The sequence below is a fragment of the Carettochelys insculpta genome, chromosome 1 (genome assembly GCF_033958435.1).
Source record: "Carettochelys insculpta isolate YL-2023 chromosome 1, ASM3395843v1, whole genome shotgun sequence".
Taxonomy (NCBI): domain Eukaryota; kingdom Metazoa; phylum Chordata; order Testudines; family Carettochelyidae; genus Carettochelys; species Carettochelys insculpta.
In genome coordinates, this window is record NC_134137.1 from 53,927,505 (window position 1) to 53,942,645 (window position 15,141).

The window sequence follows — 15,141 nt, forward strand, 5'->3', positions numbered from 1 at the left end:
TTAAAAAAGAGCTTGATAAATTTTTGCAGGTCAGGTCCATAAATGGCTATTAGCCAGGGATAAAGTATGGTGCCCTAGCCTTCATAACAAGGGCAGGAGATGGATGGCAGGAGATAAATCACTTGTCTTCTGTTCTCCTTCTCTGGGGCGCCTGGCATTGGCCACCGTCGACAGATGGGATGCTGGGCTTGATGGACCTTTGGTCTGACCCAGTATGGCCATTCTTATGTTCTTATGTTCTTATGTTAGTAGCATTGTGAGAATAGGGCCTATGAATTTACCTGATGGTGAGCTCAACTGTGAGAGCACTGGTGGCTGGGAGATTGGTAGCAGCTGGAAAACTGTGACCCTGGAGCTAGTGATTGGGCCAGGAAGCCTGCAGCCCATAACTGGGCTGGGGAAGCCAACAGCTGGACCAGGGAAGCAGGTGGCTGTTGGCCAGAGAGCTGCAGCTGGGGCAGCCAGGGCCAGGGCAGCTAGCAGCTGGGGCCAGGAAACTGGCAGCCCAGAGCGGAGAAGTTGGCAGCTGAGGCCAGGAAATTAGCAGCCTGAAGCCCAGGAAGCTGGCGGCCAGGACTGAGGAAGCTAGAGGCCCAGGGCTGTGGTTGGGAAGAGCCTTAGGGCATGGAGTGTGGGTGGTGAGGGGGCGGAGCTGAAAATCCACAGGGGCCAGGAAGCTGTAGACAGCAGAAGACAGAGCCCAGGACTGGAAGGGTTCCTGGCTCAGGGAAGTCAAACCTGTACCACCTGGGATGTGAGAATTTGTTTCCTCTCTCTTTCCCACCATATTTTGTCTGTTCCGTAACCATATCCTTTGTTCTCTGTCTGAGAAAAGTCTGGCTTTGCAGTCACAGTATAGCTGTAAGCCTGTGACCAAAAAGAGGTAGCTAAATGTAATGCCTTAAGCTACCTGACACTGGTACAAGTTTGCCAGGTCTCAGAGTAGCTATTAAGATTGTGTGCCAGACCTTTGCTTTTCGAGCAGTAAGGCTGCAAGAGAGATTCAACACTGGAGACGGAAATTGCATTTTCTATTTTTGCTGTTCTTTTCTCTCTCCTCTTTTGTGTTTGTATCACTTTGTCTTCTAGGAAACAGGATCAAAATTAACCACCATAACCATCTCAATTAACTTTTTCTCTTTCCATCTAACAGGGAAAGTAGCTCCTATCCAAGAAACTATTGAACAAAGGGTATTTTATTTCTAAAGATTCTACTGTTAAAGAGAAACAAAGGATTTTAAAATAAAAGCCTTAACATTTACATTTCAAATGCTTTAATCTTTTTTCCCCTTCTTTGTCTTTTTCTTCAATAAAAGATTAAGATTTTTAGTGGTGTGTTCATCATGGCACAAAGCACCCTGAGGTCTCTGTATACCAAAACTCAAACTAGGTTGAAAGCTTTTAATGTTGGACAGTTACTTTCTCACACACTATGCCTCTCTTTTCCCTGTGGAACCTAGGGCCTTCACCACCCTCTTTCATATGTACTGGTCCTCTACTGCTGTCTTAGCTTCACCCCATGTCATTTTGATACCTTTCAATTTTGCTTCTGTTGGGCATTTTCACATTTTCATTGGTCCATCTAGTAGCTTCTTGCCCTTGGGTTTCCAGTCTAACACCTATCTTGTTATGTTATTTGTGTCCTGCCTCTATGTAAGTCCAAGCACTTTTTGCCCCAGACACTACTGTACTACTGGTTTCCGTTTCTACCTCTTCCAAACATCTGATATTGAGGATCTGTATATGCAAATGTTTATGAAAACTTGGAGTTGAGATAGTAAAGATCAAATGAGTCCATAGGTGCTCATTCTGTGGGTGTTCTGGAGCTGGAATACTCATGTGGAAAAATTAGTGGGTGCTCAGCAGCCGAACTGTCTCACCTACACCCAAAACAAAAAGCAGTCAAGTAGCACTTTAAAGAATAGCAAAATAGTTTATTAGGTGAGCTTTCGTGGGACAGACCCACTTCTTCAGACCATAGCCAGACCAGAACAGACTCAATATTTAAGACACAGAGAACCAAAAACAGTAAGCAAGGAGGACAAATCACAAAAAGATAATCAAGGTGAGCAAATCAGAGAGTGGAGCAGTGGGGGGGAAGATCAAGAATTAGATTGAGCCAAGTATGCAGATGAGCCGCTACAGTGACTCAGAAAGTTCCCATCACGATTTAAACCATGTGTTAATGTGCCGAATTTGAATATAAATGTCAACTCGTCCACTTCTCTTTCTAAAACGGAGCGATAATTTCTCTTCAGTAACACACATACCTTGAGGTCATTGATAGAATGCCCCATTCCATTAAAATGTTGACTAACTGGTTTGTGGATCTGGAGTGTTTTGATGTCTGTTTTGTGCCCGTTGACCCTTTCTCTAAGGGAGTTAGAAGTCTGTCCAATATACAAAGCATCTGGGCATTGTTGGCACATGATGGCATATATGATGTTAGTAGAGGAGCATGAGAAAGTGCCCGTGATTCTGTGAGTAACCTGGTTAGGTCCAGTGATGGTATTTCCAGAGAAGATATGTGGACAAAGCTGGCAGCGGGCTTTGTTGCAGGGAAAGGTTCCAGGACTGGTGTTCCTGGGGTACAGACTGTGGCTGTTAGTGAGGATCCTCATGAGGTTGGGAGGTTGTCTGTAGGAGAGAACAGGCATGTCACCCAGGGCCTTCTGGAGTGTAGCATCCTGATTAAGGATAGGTTGTAGGTCTTTAATAATTCGTTGCAGTGGTCTGAGTTGGGGGCTGTAGGTGATGACCAGAGGTGTTCTGTTCTTGGCTTTTTTGGGCCGATCTTGGAGTAGCTGGTCTCTGGGTATTCGTCTGGCCCTGTCGATTTGTTTTGTTACGTCTCCTGGTGGGTAATTCAGGTTTATGAATATTTGGTAAAGTTCTTGTAGTTTTTGGTCTCTGTCAGTTGGATCAGAGCAAATGCGATTGTACCTAAGAGCTTGACTGTAAACAATGGATCTAGTCACATGTGCAGGATGGAAACTAGAAGGGTGTAGGTAAGTATAGGGATCAGTAGGTTTTTGGTAGAGTGTGGTACTGATCAGGCCATCCTTGATTAGTACTGTAGTGTCCAGGAAATGTATCTCTTGCATGTTGTAATCGAGGCATAAGTTGATGGTGGGGTGTAGATTGTTAAAGTCTCTGTGGAATTCTTCTAGCGCCTCTGTACCATGGGTCCAAATCATAAAGATGTCATCAATGTGTCTTAAGTAGAGGAGTGCTAATAGGGGACGAGAGCTGAGGAATTGTTGTTCCAGGTCAGCCATAAATATATTAGCATATTGTGGGGCCATGCGGGTGTCCATAGCAGTTCCACTAATCTGGAGGTATAAATTGTCCCCAAAACGGAAATAATTGTGTGTGAGAACAAAGTTACAGAGGTCAGACACCAGATTGGCTGTGGTGGCATCAGGGATGATATTCCTGATTGCTTGTAATCCGTCTTTATGTGGAATATTTATGTATGTGTGTGTGTGTGTGTGTGTGTATATGTGGAATTATATATATATGTGGAATTATTTGGACCCATGGTACAGAGGCGCTACAAGAATTCCACAGAGACTTTAACAATCTACACCCCACCATCAACTTATGCCTCGATTACAACATGCAAGAGATACATTTCCTGGACACTGCAGTACTAATCAAGGATGGCCTGATCAGTACCACACTCTACCAAAAACCTACTGATCCCTATACTTACCTACACCCTTCTAGTTTCCATCCTGCACACGTGACTAGATCCATTGTTTACAGTCAAGCTCTTAGGTACAATCGCATTTGCTCTGATCCAACTGACAGAGACCAAAAACTACAAGAACTTTACCAAATATTCATAAACTTGAACTACCCACCAGGAGAAGTAACAAAACAAATCGACAGGGCCAGACGAATACCCAGAGACCAGCTACTCCAAGATCGGCCCAAAAAAGCCAAGAATAGAACACCACTGGTCATCACCTACAGCCCCCAACTCAGACCACTGCAACGAATTATTAAAGACCTACAACCTATCCTTAATCAGGATGCTACACTCCAGAAGGCCCTGGGTGACATGCCTGTTCTCTCCTACAGACAACCTCCCAATCTCATGAGGATCCTCACTAACAGCCACAGTCTGTACCCCAGGAACACCAGTCCTGGAACCTTTCCCTGCAACAAAGCCCGCTGCCAGCTTTGTCCACATATCTTCTCTGGAAATACCATCACTGGACCTAACCAGGTTACTCACAGAATCACGGGCACTTTCTCATGCTCCTCTACTAACATCATATATGCCATCATGTGCCAACAATGCCCAGATGCTTTGTATATTGGACAGACTTCTAACTCCCTTAGAGAAAGGGTCAACGGGCACAAAACAGACATCAAAACACTCCAGATCAACAAACCAGTTAGTCAACATTTTAATGGAATGGGGCATTCTGTCAATGACCTCAAGGTATGTGTGTTACTGAAGAGAAATTATCGCTCCGTTTTAGAAAGAGAAGTGGACGAGTTGACATTTATATTCAAATTCGGCACATTAACACATGGTTTAAATCGTGGTGGGAACTTTCTGAGTCACTATAGCGGCTCGTCTGCATACTTGGCTCAATCTAATTCTTGATCTTCCCCCCCACCGCTCCACTCTCTGATTTGCTCACCTTGATTATCTTTTTGTGATTTGTCCTCCTTGCTTACTGTTTTTGGTTCTCTGTGTCTTAAATGTCGAGTCTGTTCTGGTCTGGCTATGGTCTGAAGAAGTGGGTCTGTCCCACGAAAGCTCACCTAATAAACTATTTTGCTATTCTTTAAAGTGCTACTTGACTGCTTTTTGTTTTGATAGTGTATAGACTAGCACGGCTTACTCTCTGTTACTACTCACCTACACCCAGTAGAGAAGAAATCAGAGCTTATGAATAACGCTCCAAGTTTCAGCACCATATAGTAAGATCAACTTTAGAATGGTGCTAAGTAGTCAAAGCTTAATTTGGATGGCAAGTTTTCTGTGTCTCCAAATTGGTTTTAGAGTTATGAAGGCATGACTGGCTTTCGCTGTCTTTTGTCTCCTCTGCCTGTTGTATTTACAATGCTGACAAGAAATGTCGGTCCTTGACTGTATTATTGGTGTTTCCTGTTGGGTACCGATTCTCATGGCTTTAGTTTTCTTTGCATTGATTTTTAACAATACTAATTGTGGACAGGCCTAGAAATTTTCTCTTGTGTCTTTCGAGGGGTTACAGGTCTTTCTAGGGTTACAACTTTATGTGATCCGAGAAGTCAGAGTTGGGCAGTTACAGGTTCATGTTAATATCCTTGACTCACTGGGCTTATATATTCAATCAAAATTAATACAACAGTAGATGTGGTGATGATGAATCCAAATTCATGGTGGTGGTGGTGGGGACCTATCAATGTAGGTCTTTCTAATTCTGCCTCGGCATGAGGGAATGGACTAACTGAGCTCAGGGTGCCTTCTAGACTTAAGCTTCTGTGATTCTTACAAGCCCGGTCAAAATCCTCATCTGGTGTAACCTAGCATAATTTAACTGAAATCCGCACTAAAAATTTGGTTCTCTATATTAAAGCTGTGCTTCAAAAAGATGACCAGAGACCTACTAACCAAAAAAGTCAAATAATGATTCAGAGGTCAATACACAACATGATATTAGCAAATAAAGAGACAAACTGGTAATAAGCATGTTACAAATGTTTAGATAGAGCAGTAAGGTACCCAGAAGAACCCGGATAAAGACAACCCGCCCCCAGCAACTGGATACCATCATGACAGAACCTAGAGAGACAGAAAGGGGTCCAGGGCCAACACTCTGGAATGCTGAAATTCCTATCAGGGGCTGCTTCTGAACCCTTTTTAGGAGTTCCCATCTTTTGTATCAACCTCTAGCTAGTACATGACTGATAAGCCCCCTATGGAGCCCCATATTCCTCTCTGGCTGTAGCAAAAGAGTGAGAGTTTTTCAGCTCTCTGTCTCTCTCTCACCCATCCCTATTCTAGAGCCTCCTGAATGTTCTGAATGCATATATAGGGAGACCCATTACCTTCCCCATTCCCCAGCCTTCTGTCTTGCTACTTCAGAGGACTTTTGTGGTGAGGTTACTGCATATAAAATAAAATAACCTGATATTTAAAAAGTCCAACTTTGCAGCACTTTCCTTGATAGTATGTGCATGTATCTCTCAGCTTGTGTCCTCGTACCATTATTATAAAAATGTTTGCCTTGGATTCCTGTGATATTAGAGCAACTGCCTATGGATATGGTATATAATCAACACTGAGACTTTATATCTGGGACAGCCAAGTGAAGAAACTATGATGTGGGAGCAATTGACTTAAATGCAAATATCAGGAAAGCAGGCAGAAGGCAACGTATAAAAAAAGACATTAAGAGGCAAAGACATGATGTTAGGGTGAATCTGACTTGGTTCCAGGATGCTTGTCAAAAGTCTAAAATGAATAAAAAGCCTCAAGAAATACTGTCATCTCATTGCATGGATTACAAGAGTATAAATGCAGCTATTTAGGAAATCCTTGAATATTGAAAATAGAAGTTATTCCAGGGATAGGAAATCAGACCACCTCTCTCAAAGTATTTCATGCCTATCTTTCCAAACAGCTGCACACACATGTGCTGTACTCCTACAATAGGCTCTGTGGAATTTTATCAATTTCCATTTCTTCCTTCTCCTCCTGACTTTTTGCAGTAATTTCCAAAATGTACCCCATGCACTGGAAAAAGGCTAAGCTAGAGAAAGAGCTCGTACATGGAGTGCTCAACTTTTGGCTTGCTGAGACTGAAAACTAAGAGAAGAGAGATGACATAAGAAACCAGCAGAAAGTGTTCACATGATTGTCAGAGATGGTAAGATCACATTTAAAAGAGACAAAAACCTAACCAGAACAGGATGTCAGGGTTACTGTAAAGGGTTCACATTTTTTCCATTTGTCCAGTTCAGCCATCTCTGTGCCCCTTCCCCCCAAGTAAATGAAATCAATCAGCAGGGATTTCTGTAAAATACATAAAACAGTCATCTTCCAGACTACCAGAAGATAAATGATTCCAGACATTGGACTGCAGCCATTTTCCCACACATGCTACAATGTTTTGTCATCCATATTGGGCCATAATATTGAGTGGTTTTTAGTCTCCAGCCAATGCTTCCACTACTGGCATGGAGCAGACTGTACATTAGACCTACTGCAACAAGTTATTTTTCTGTATGAATTGTAATAGAATTGTCTCACTCCAAATAAAAAAAGAGATACCTGGGGTCTTGTTTAAACCTTTCATGTACCTCTGCTATTGCTAATGTTTATTCTACCTCTGCTATTGCTAATTATTATTCCAAACTATAGTCTCAGAAACATTTTGAAATTAGGCAGGTCACATCAAATACAAGCCACCAAACAGTGGAAACCATACCTACAAACAGCAAGCAAATAGTCTTATCTGAAAGCCTGTCAACATCAAACAACAGAATTTTTTACAAGATCATATACCAGTGCTTTCAGAAACATATGTCAGAAGAGGCTACATAACATGCATTTAAAAAAAAATTAGTGGTTGTTTTTAAGCAAGTGCTCTGGTAACGCTAAAATGTATTTTGTGTAGCACTACAGGGTTTCTTCTGCTTTAAGAAATGTGGAACAACATCCTACCTTGAGTTAAATCGGGAATAACCTTCTATGGACTTACTCCTAATATTTCACCAATATAAGTAAGGGCACAAGTTAGCCCAAGATGTTTATGCATTATAGTTCTAATTAGTCGGGTGGGAACTCTCTCTCCATCTCCAACAACAATATTCTTGCCTACCCCCCTCAGTCACCTCTAGGATTAAGCAAGCTTTCATCAAAGATGCCTTTCAGAAAGATTAAAAAATATTTCTTGTTTGCTACCGGAGGTGTCCTTTAATTAATTACACAAAATCACCCATCTGAAATGGAGGAAACTAGCAGTTTGAAAGTTTGTTTGCAAGTTTTTTTTTAAACAAGCCATCTCAAACAGATAAGCCTCTTAACATCTTTAAAGTAATTCAAACCTTTTAAGTAGAAGACAGGTTACAAGGGAGATATGACTGTTTTCAAAGCTAAAAAGCTCTTCAAAACAGTATTAACTGCTGTATTAAACACCCACAGTACAATATTTAACCTTACTGTCTACAAATATCCTTAGGCTTCACTGTACCTTTGAACCAAAATCACTTTCTTCTGTACTTCATTTTCTGGTTTCTTGAAACCTGCTTCTCAGATTCTGACAGATGGCTTCTCTGAGTGCAGCTTCTTCCTTATTATTTTGTCAGCTAATATTTCCACACTGCTTAGCTGTTGTCTGCGTGGGGCTGTGCTCTACATCATTCCTCGTCTGATCAATGCTCTGCTTGGTTTTAGGTTGGTTTCTAGTCCCGCCTCCTGCTCTTGAAGATACGAAAACTCACAGCTGGATTTTCTATAAATCATCTCTTTTAACACTGGCTGTGCAGTTATGGCAAATACTACAGTAAAAGACTGCTGCTTCATCTCAAACCTGAAAAACAGTTCTTCATCTTAATGACATACATATGAAAGTCAATCATATATTAAAATAATTAATCCTGGAAAATAGAGGCCAGATAGCTGTGACCTTCAAGGCTTAGGAACTAATTAATGTAGCACAGCACTCTGCTCTATTCCAGTGGGAAGATATAGCAAAACATATTGTGTTGGAGAACTGGTTCATATAATGATCTTCTCAGAATCAGCGACTGACATTCTTAAAGAGATAAATTTACATCTACAATGCCAAGTATTTTTGGTAGCCATTATATTGGATCTGCTGTTATTCCCTTCCACTGATGAGTTAGGTTAAACAAGAGGACATACTGTACGTGCTGAGAGTTCCAGCTGCAATGAACTCTTACCATCATACTAACTCAGTGTGGACACAGACATTTCTTGTGCAGCACTGAACATTATATCAGAGCTTAAAAATAATAGAATACATTATGTGTTAACAAACTTAATAGCACTACATCCTATATTCCAAAGGACAGAGTAAACTAGCTCTTCAGTTCATATATAGGTTGAACCTCTCTAATTCGTTACTCTCTCAGCTAGCAACATCCATAATCGGGCATGATTTTAGTTAGCTGAATGACCACTTATCCTGGGTGTGGTCCAGTTTCCTGTGGTCCCATAAAGTTTGTCTCCAGGCACCAGGCCTAGCTCTCAGTGTCCTGTGCTGCTATTTAGCTGTAATTTGCCCCCTAAATATCTTCTAAGAGCCCAGGAAGCAGTGGAAGTGTTGGTAATGTTGCTAGACAATGGTGACTTCCTGTGGTTTGGCAAATTTTCTTGTTCAACACCAGTCAGGTCCCAAGGGTGCTGGACTAGAGAGGTTCAACCTGTTTATATATGTATTCTCTACAATGTCTTAATTCCCTCCAACTCCTGTGAAGAGATGGCACGACCTTTAAACTAAGAATTACTGCAGAGACCTGTCTTAGCGAACACATACATTCTGAATGAAAAAATAAACTGAACTAACCTAGTAGTCTCAAACTGTACCATACTGTAGATAACTTTTAACAGACAGACTGTTTCCTGGACCGTGTCTCCTCCTAATCTGACTGCATGAACCACGTCTATTAGCAACTCAATAATGATCCTGTGGAAACTGCAACAATCTAACCAACTGCTTGATGTAAACTACTTGCACCCACTCTGTGAGGTAATCCACCTACTATTGATCCTACCTAACACCTATAGGTAGCCCTTTAACTCAAGTAGTAGCCATCTATATGCCACAATGCTGAAAGTTTGGCATTCAATCCCTGCTTCTGATCCATGATGAGTATTGATGAATTTCTATTAAAGACTTATTAAGAAAGTGTTTAAGACATCTTTAGTCCTGTTGAACATGATTGCCAGGATGTAAACTGAGATCACCAGCACACTGGACTAGTAAGCTTTTCCAAACCACCAGTAAAGCACATACCACAGTTTGGAAACCATTAAGCCAGGCACATATTCAACTACTGACCTTCCAGGAGGCTTGGTAGAAAATTAAATGGCTTGCAGAGTTATGAGGTGAGGGCAGTGGGGTAGTGCAGTGGAGTACAATAGTAAAGCAAGGAGCATCACACTTGTGGTTGTCGTCCTGGTACGTTCGCCTCACCCCTCCTCTAATAAATGTCCCCCTCACCCAGAGCCAGGTGCCTCCAGCTCACCTTACCCCCACATATTCCACCTCACTCACCAGAGTCACCACCACTGAATCCAGGGCTGCCAGGGTCACAAGCACCACACTGAGCCCCAAGGCCACACCAAGACACTGGAACTGGGGCAGGAGGAGCTGTGCTGGAGCCGAAGAAGTCATGTGGCTCCCAGGTGGTGCCACAGGCACCGTGTTGGAGAAACTACAGCAGGGGCCACCTCAGCCACTGCCACCTTGCGCTTGCCCCATCATGTGGCAAAGGCGCATGTGCAGAGCGGCCAGAGGGGCGCCCACGTGTGTGGCTCTACTGAGCCACAGTTCACCAAACTCCACTGCCCCATTCACCATATATGGCGAATGGGAAGCATATTGGACACCACGAGGATAGTGCTTTGTCAAGTTGCAGCCATAAGAAAAGTTCTGAGGGCCCTGGTCCAAGCAGCTGTGATTTGGATCTGAAAAAGTGAAACTAGAGGGCTCTCCTGTGGATGGACTGGCATATTCTTGCCAGTAGCTTGATGAAGGATCACCAGCTGTACAGTATATACAGCCAGTGGCAACAGCAGCCCTATCCTTGATTCTAAGTTGCAAAGAAAACCTATTTAATCCACTTTTCCAGGGCCATTGTGTGTACAATAATTATCTGCTAAACCGTGTAGGACTCATTAAAATAACCTGTCCGACCTTTGAAATGGACTTGAAGTTACATAAATGAGACCAATCAGTAGTAAACACCCATTTGAATAAAATTAGGAGAATTTTAAGACTAATGCTAAAAGATAGCAGATTAAAGGCTCCCATACTGTGACTTGCTTTGTCTACACCCAGGCCTGTGTAGTGGCCTTCATTTGAAAATATTTGCAGCTTTACCCCCTACACAGTAGTTCAAATGTGGCCTCTGTAAATCACAGCATCCATTCAGTGTAGGTGTTATGAGTAGATGCAAAGTGAGAGGTAGCTTCTCAAATCCTGTTCTTTACTAATTTAGAACTCTAGAAAATGAGGACCAGGATGTTAAATAAATCTGGAACTTAACTAGTAGCTAGTATACAGAGAAGGGAACTAGTGTGATGTGCTTAGGGTAATTAGACAGCAAGTGTGGGGAAAAAAAGGACAGAGTCCAGGGAGAATAGATGCTTATATTAAGGTAAAGTTTCAAATATGGGGACTCTCCCTATTTGGATATTTGGTCACCCTCGATGTGCTGTGCTGGTCTGGTCTACTTAAAAGGCCAGCTGTCGTTGATAGGTTGCTTTCAGGATCAGTCCAAGCTCATGATGCTAGGTGATGAAGGTGTGGCTTAGGGAGACCAGTCCAGCACCTAAGAAGAAATAGTGTACCTCTTGCCAGCTGAAGATGAAAGTCATTCCTAGCGACTAGAATACAAGAGAAAACGTAAGTCAAAAAGGAAATAGAGGGTTTTTTTAATCATCTAGAGCTAGTTGAAAGTAATCAATTTTTTCATTGAAAATGAAATTCTCCGCAGCAAAAGGTAATTTTGGATTGTATTTTTACTAGAAATTTCAAAACAATTTCATTTCAGCTTGCGAAAACATTCTTTTTCAAATTTTCATGGTTTCTTTTTGCCATCGAAAGCAAGGAAATGAAAATACTTAATGTTTAGGGTCTACATATATATAATATTCCTCCTTTTTTTTAAAGTTACAGATTTGAAGGGGTGGGGGAAGAAAAGAGCTGGAAAACCTAGGCATCTTTCTGTCATGCTGTTGCATTCAGTGGCAAAGATGAAAAAAAGTAAGAAAGTGGGAGACACAGACTGAAATTTTGAAAAAGTGTTTTCGTTTTTGAAAACTAGGACAAAATGAAAATTTCAGTTCAAAATCAACAGCCTCAGAGAGGTAGCTGTGTTAGTTTGTATCTTCACAAAACAACAGAAACGCAGTCCTATAGCGCCTTGAAGACTAACAATATTATGTATTAGGTAATGAGCTTTCATGGGACACCCACTTCTTCAGATCTGGAGAATAACTGATAACAGAGAAAAAGAATTAAAATAGTTGGGAAAAATGAAAGAAAAAAGCTGATAAATCAGATAGATGGGGAGAAGGAATGGGGTGAGGGAAGAGAACAAGCCTCTGTAAGTGTCTGTTAAGTCAGATGCCTGCGATCACTGCAAATATCAAAAGTTGGGAAACAGTCCATGTAATACATAAGATAATTGAGATCATTGTTGAGTCTGCAGTGATAGGTATCAAACACGAAAAGAAATTCCAATTCAGATGTCTCCCTTTGTAATCTGGATTTAAAATCTCTTTTTTTTTTGAAGTACACTGTATTAAGTTTTCAATAGTGTGTCCTGCCAAATTGAAATGATCACTTACTCGTTTATGTGCATTCAAATTCCACAGTACAAATCACTGATAGTCAAATCAATACCACTCTATATCAGAAATTGACTGACAGCTACTCTTACCTAAATGCCTCCAGCTTCCCTCCAGGACACATCACACAATCCATCATTTACAGCCAAACCGTAAAATACCACCGCAGCTGCTCCAATCCGACTGACAGAGATGAAAAACTTTAAGATCTCTACCAGGTATTCATAAAACTTAATTACCCACAGGGAGAAGTAAAGAAACAGATTGACAGGGACAAATACCTAGAAACCAGCTGCTTCTAGATAGGCTCAAGAAGGTTAATAACAGAACACCACTTGTCATCACCCACAGCCCCCAATTCAAACTCTTCCAGTGCATTACTGACAATCTACAACCTATACTGGAGCATGATGCTGCTGTACTCTCACAGGCCCTAGATCACAGGCCTGTTCTTTCCTACAGACAGCCGCCCAACCTCATGAAAATTCTCACGAGCAACCACATGCCATACCACAGAAATACTAATTCTGGTACATTTCCTTGCAACAAACCCTGTTACCAACTCTGTCCACATATTTACACTAGTCACACCATCACTGAACCCAACCACGTTAGTCGCATGATCAGGATCTCATATTCCTGCACTTCACTAATGTGATATATGCCATCATGTGCCAGCAATGCCCCTCTGCAATGTACATCGGACAAACTGGAAGATCATTTCACCAAAGAATGAATGGACACAAATCAGCCATTAGGAATCTGAATACACATAAACTGGTAAGTGAGCATTTCAATTTGGCAGGACATGCTATTGAAGATTTAGTGGTCTGTGTTTTGAAACAAAAAGCTTTTAACACCAGATTACGAAGGCAGACATCTGAAATGGAATCTATTTTCAAGTTTGATATCTATCACTGTGGACTCAAAGATCTCAACTATCTTGTATGTTACAAGGACAGTTTCCCCACTTTTGATCGCAGGCATCCCACCTGACTTTATAGACACTTGCAGAGGCTTTTTCTCCTCCCTTCCCATTCCTTCCCCCCATCTACATTATTCACCAGCTTTTTTTCCCATCTTTTTAAATTCTTTTTCTCTCAGTCATCAGTTATTCACCAGATCTGAAGAAGTGGGTCTGTCCCACAAGAGCTCATCTCCTAATAAACAAGTAGTCTTTAAGGAGCTACAGGATTGATTTTTTGATTCGTTGAAGATCAAACCAACCAACATGTTCATTTCAAATTTTACAGTCATGAGTAGAAATTACTGACTGAACACTACTGTAAAAATTCAGAGGAAAAAAAGGGTATCTCTGGCTGCCAGCCATACAGACTTCACTCCCTAGAGCTAAGGATAAGAACCCCATCTCCCTGCCCCAAACAACTAACAGCACAGTTGTGCCCGAAGCGTCTTGCTGGAGCTAGGTAGGTATTTTTAAAATTCACTCACAGTCTCAATGTCTGTTTAAAGTAGGACAACTGTACTATGCACATTAGATGAGGAGATATCAACTGAGATGTATTTGCATTGTTGATATTGTAAAATATGTACTGTGAAGGATTAAAGTATGCAAAACACATCCTTTGACAGAATTCCACCTCTGCCTTTTTTGATTTCTTGTTTTAATTTGTGCCTTTTGATTATTTGCCCTAGTGGGGGGAAAAAAGAAAAAAAAAACAACAACTTTTCTTTTGGCATATCCCTATGTCACATGTGGTTCCTTTACCAGCCAGTATAAATGTTTTCTAACTCTAAATTCAGCAGCTTGAATCTGGCATATGAAAGTTAAACTGTCTCTTCTGCTTTACACGTCATCTTTCTGAACCGCTGAGGCAAAGCCTTCATGATTGTTGTAATACTAAAGACACAACCGCAGGATTTGCAAACTCCTGCATCAAAGACACACGACAAACCAACTGAATCATTAAAACTGCAAAATGCAGTAAAACCGCAAATAAAACAGAAGGCCTGAAATATTACTTACAAATATTTAAATGACTTGACCCTAGTTTAACATCAAGTTCAATTTGTATATGTCAGAGGCATAACAATTTGTGTAAGCCCGTTTGAATACTCTACAGAGCTCAGGGACAAGAACGTCTGGAAAAGTTGTATGATTCAAACATTGTTTAAAAGTACGTATTGAAATGTGAATTTCTGGTTTGCTTAAAGGGACAAAAACGCCTTGCTCTCAGTCAAAAGCTAATTGGGTATCATAAAAATCAGTAATGAAACCCCACCACAAACGACAATGATCTGGAGTGCTAATTCCCTTCTGTATGTAAAAGACTGTAATGAGGAAGAGAAGGAATTAAAAGTTCAGACCAGCATCTGTCCTCAAGACCCAATGCACCAAGGAGCTGGCATGGTAAGGCAATTGCCAAGAAACTGAATCTAGTAAAATTATCTTTTCCACTTTGAGGAAAGTCAGAACTCAGGAGCTATATGCAAATGAAATGTATGATGACACCAATCATAAGCCTTGCAAACAATGGCCTAAAATTTAAGCCTAATATAGCATCGTCTTTCTTGATCACTCTAAAGCAATTACATTGCATGCACGTCTCCTCTTCTATCACCGAAGCGCA

At 41.3% G+C, this 15,141-nt stretch overlaps 1 protein-coding gene across 9 annotated transcripts in view; it reads right to left on the reverse strand.

Moving 5' to 3' along the window:
• The window catches only part of STARD13 (StAR related lipid transfer domain containing 13), a 506,601-nt gene that overhangs the window by 113,430 nt on the left and 378,030 nt on the right, over positions 1 to 15,141 (reverse strand). The window contains exon 1 of one of the 9 annotated variants that reach the window (XM_074986462.1): positions 8,202 to 8,256. The exons of the other annotated variants lie outside the window; for them this stretch is intronic. The gene's annotated coding sequence lies outside the window, so the exon portion shown is untranslated. Of the gene's footprint in view, positions 1 to 8,201; positions 8,257 to 15,141 lie in introns of those variants that run through there. 9 annotated transcript variants of the gene reach the window in all.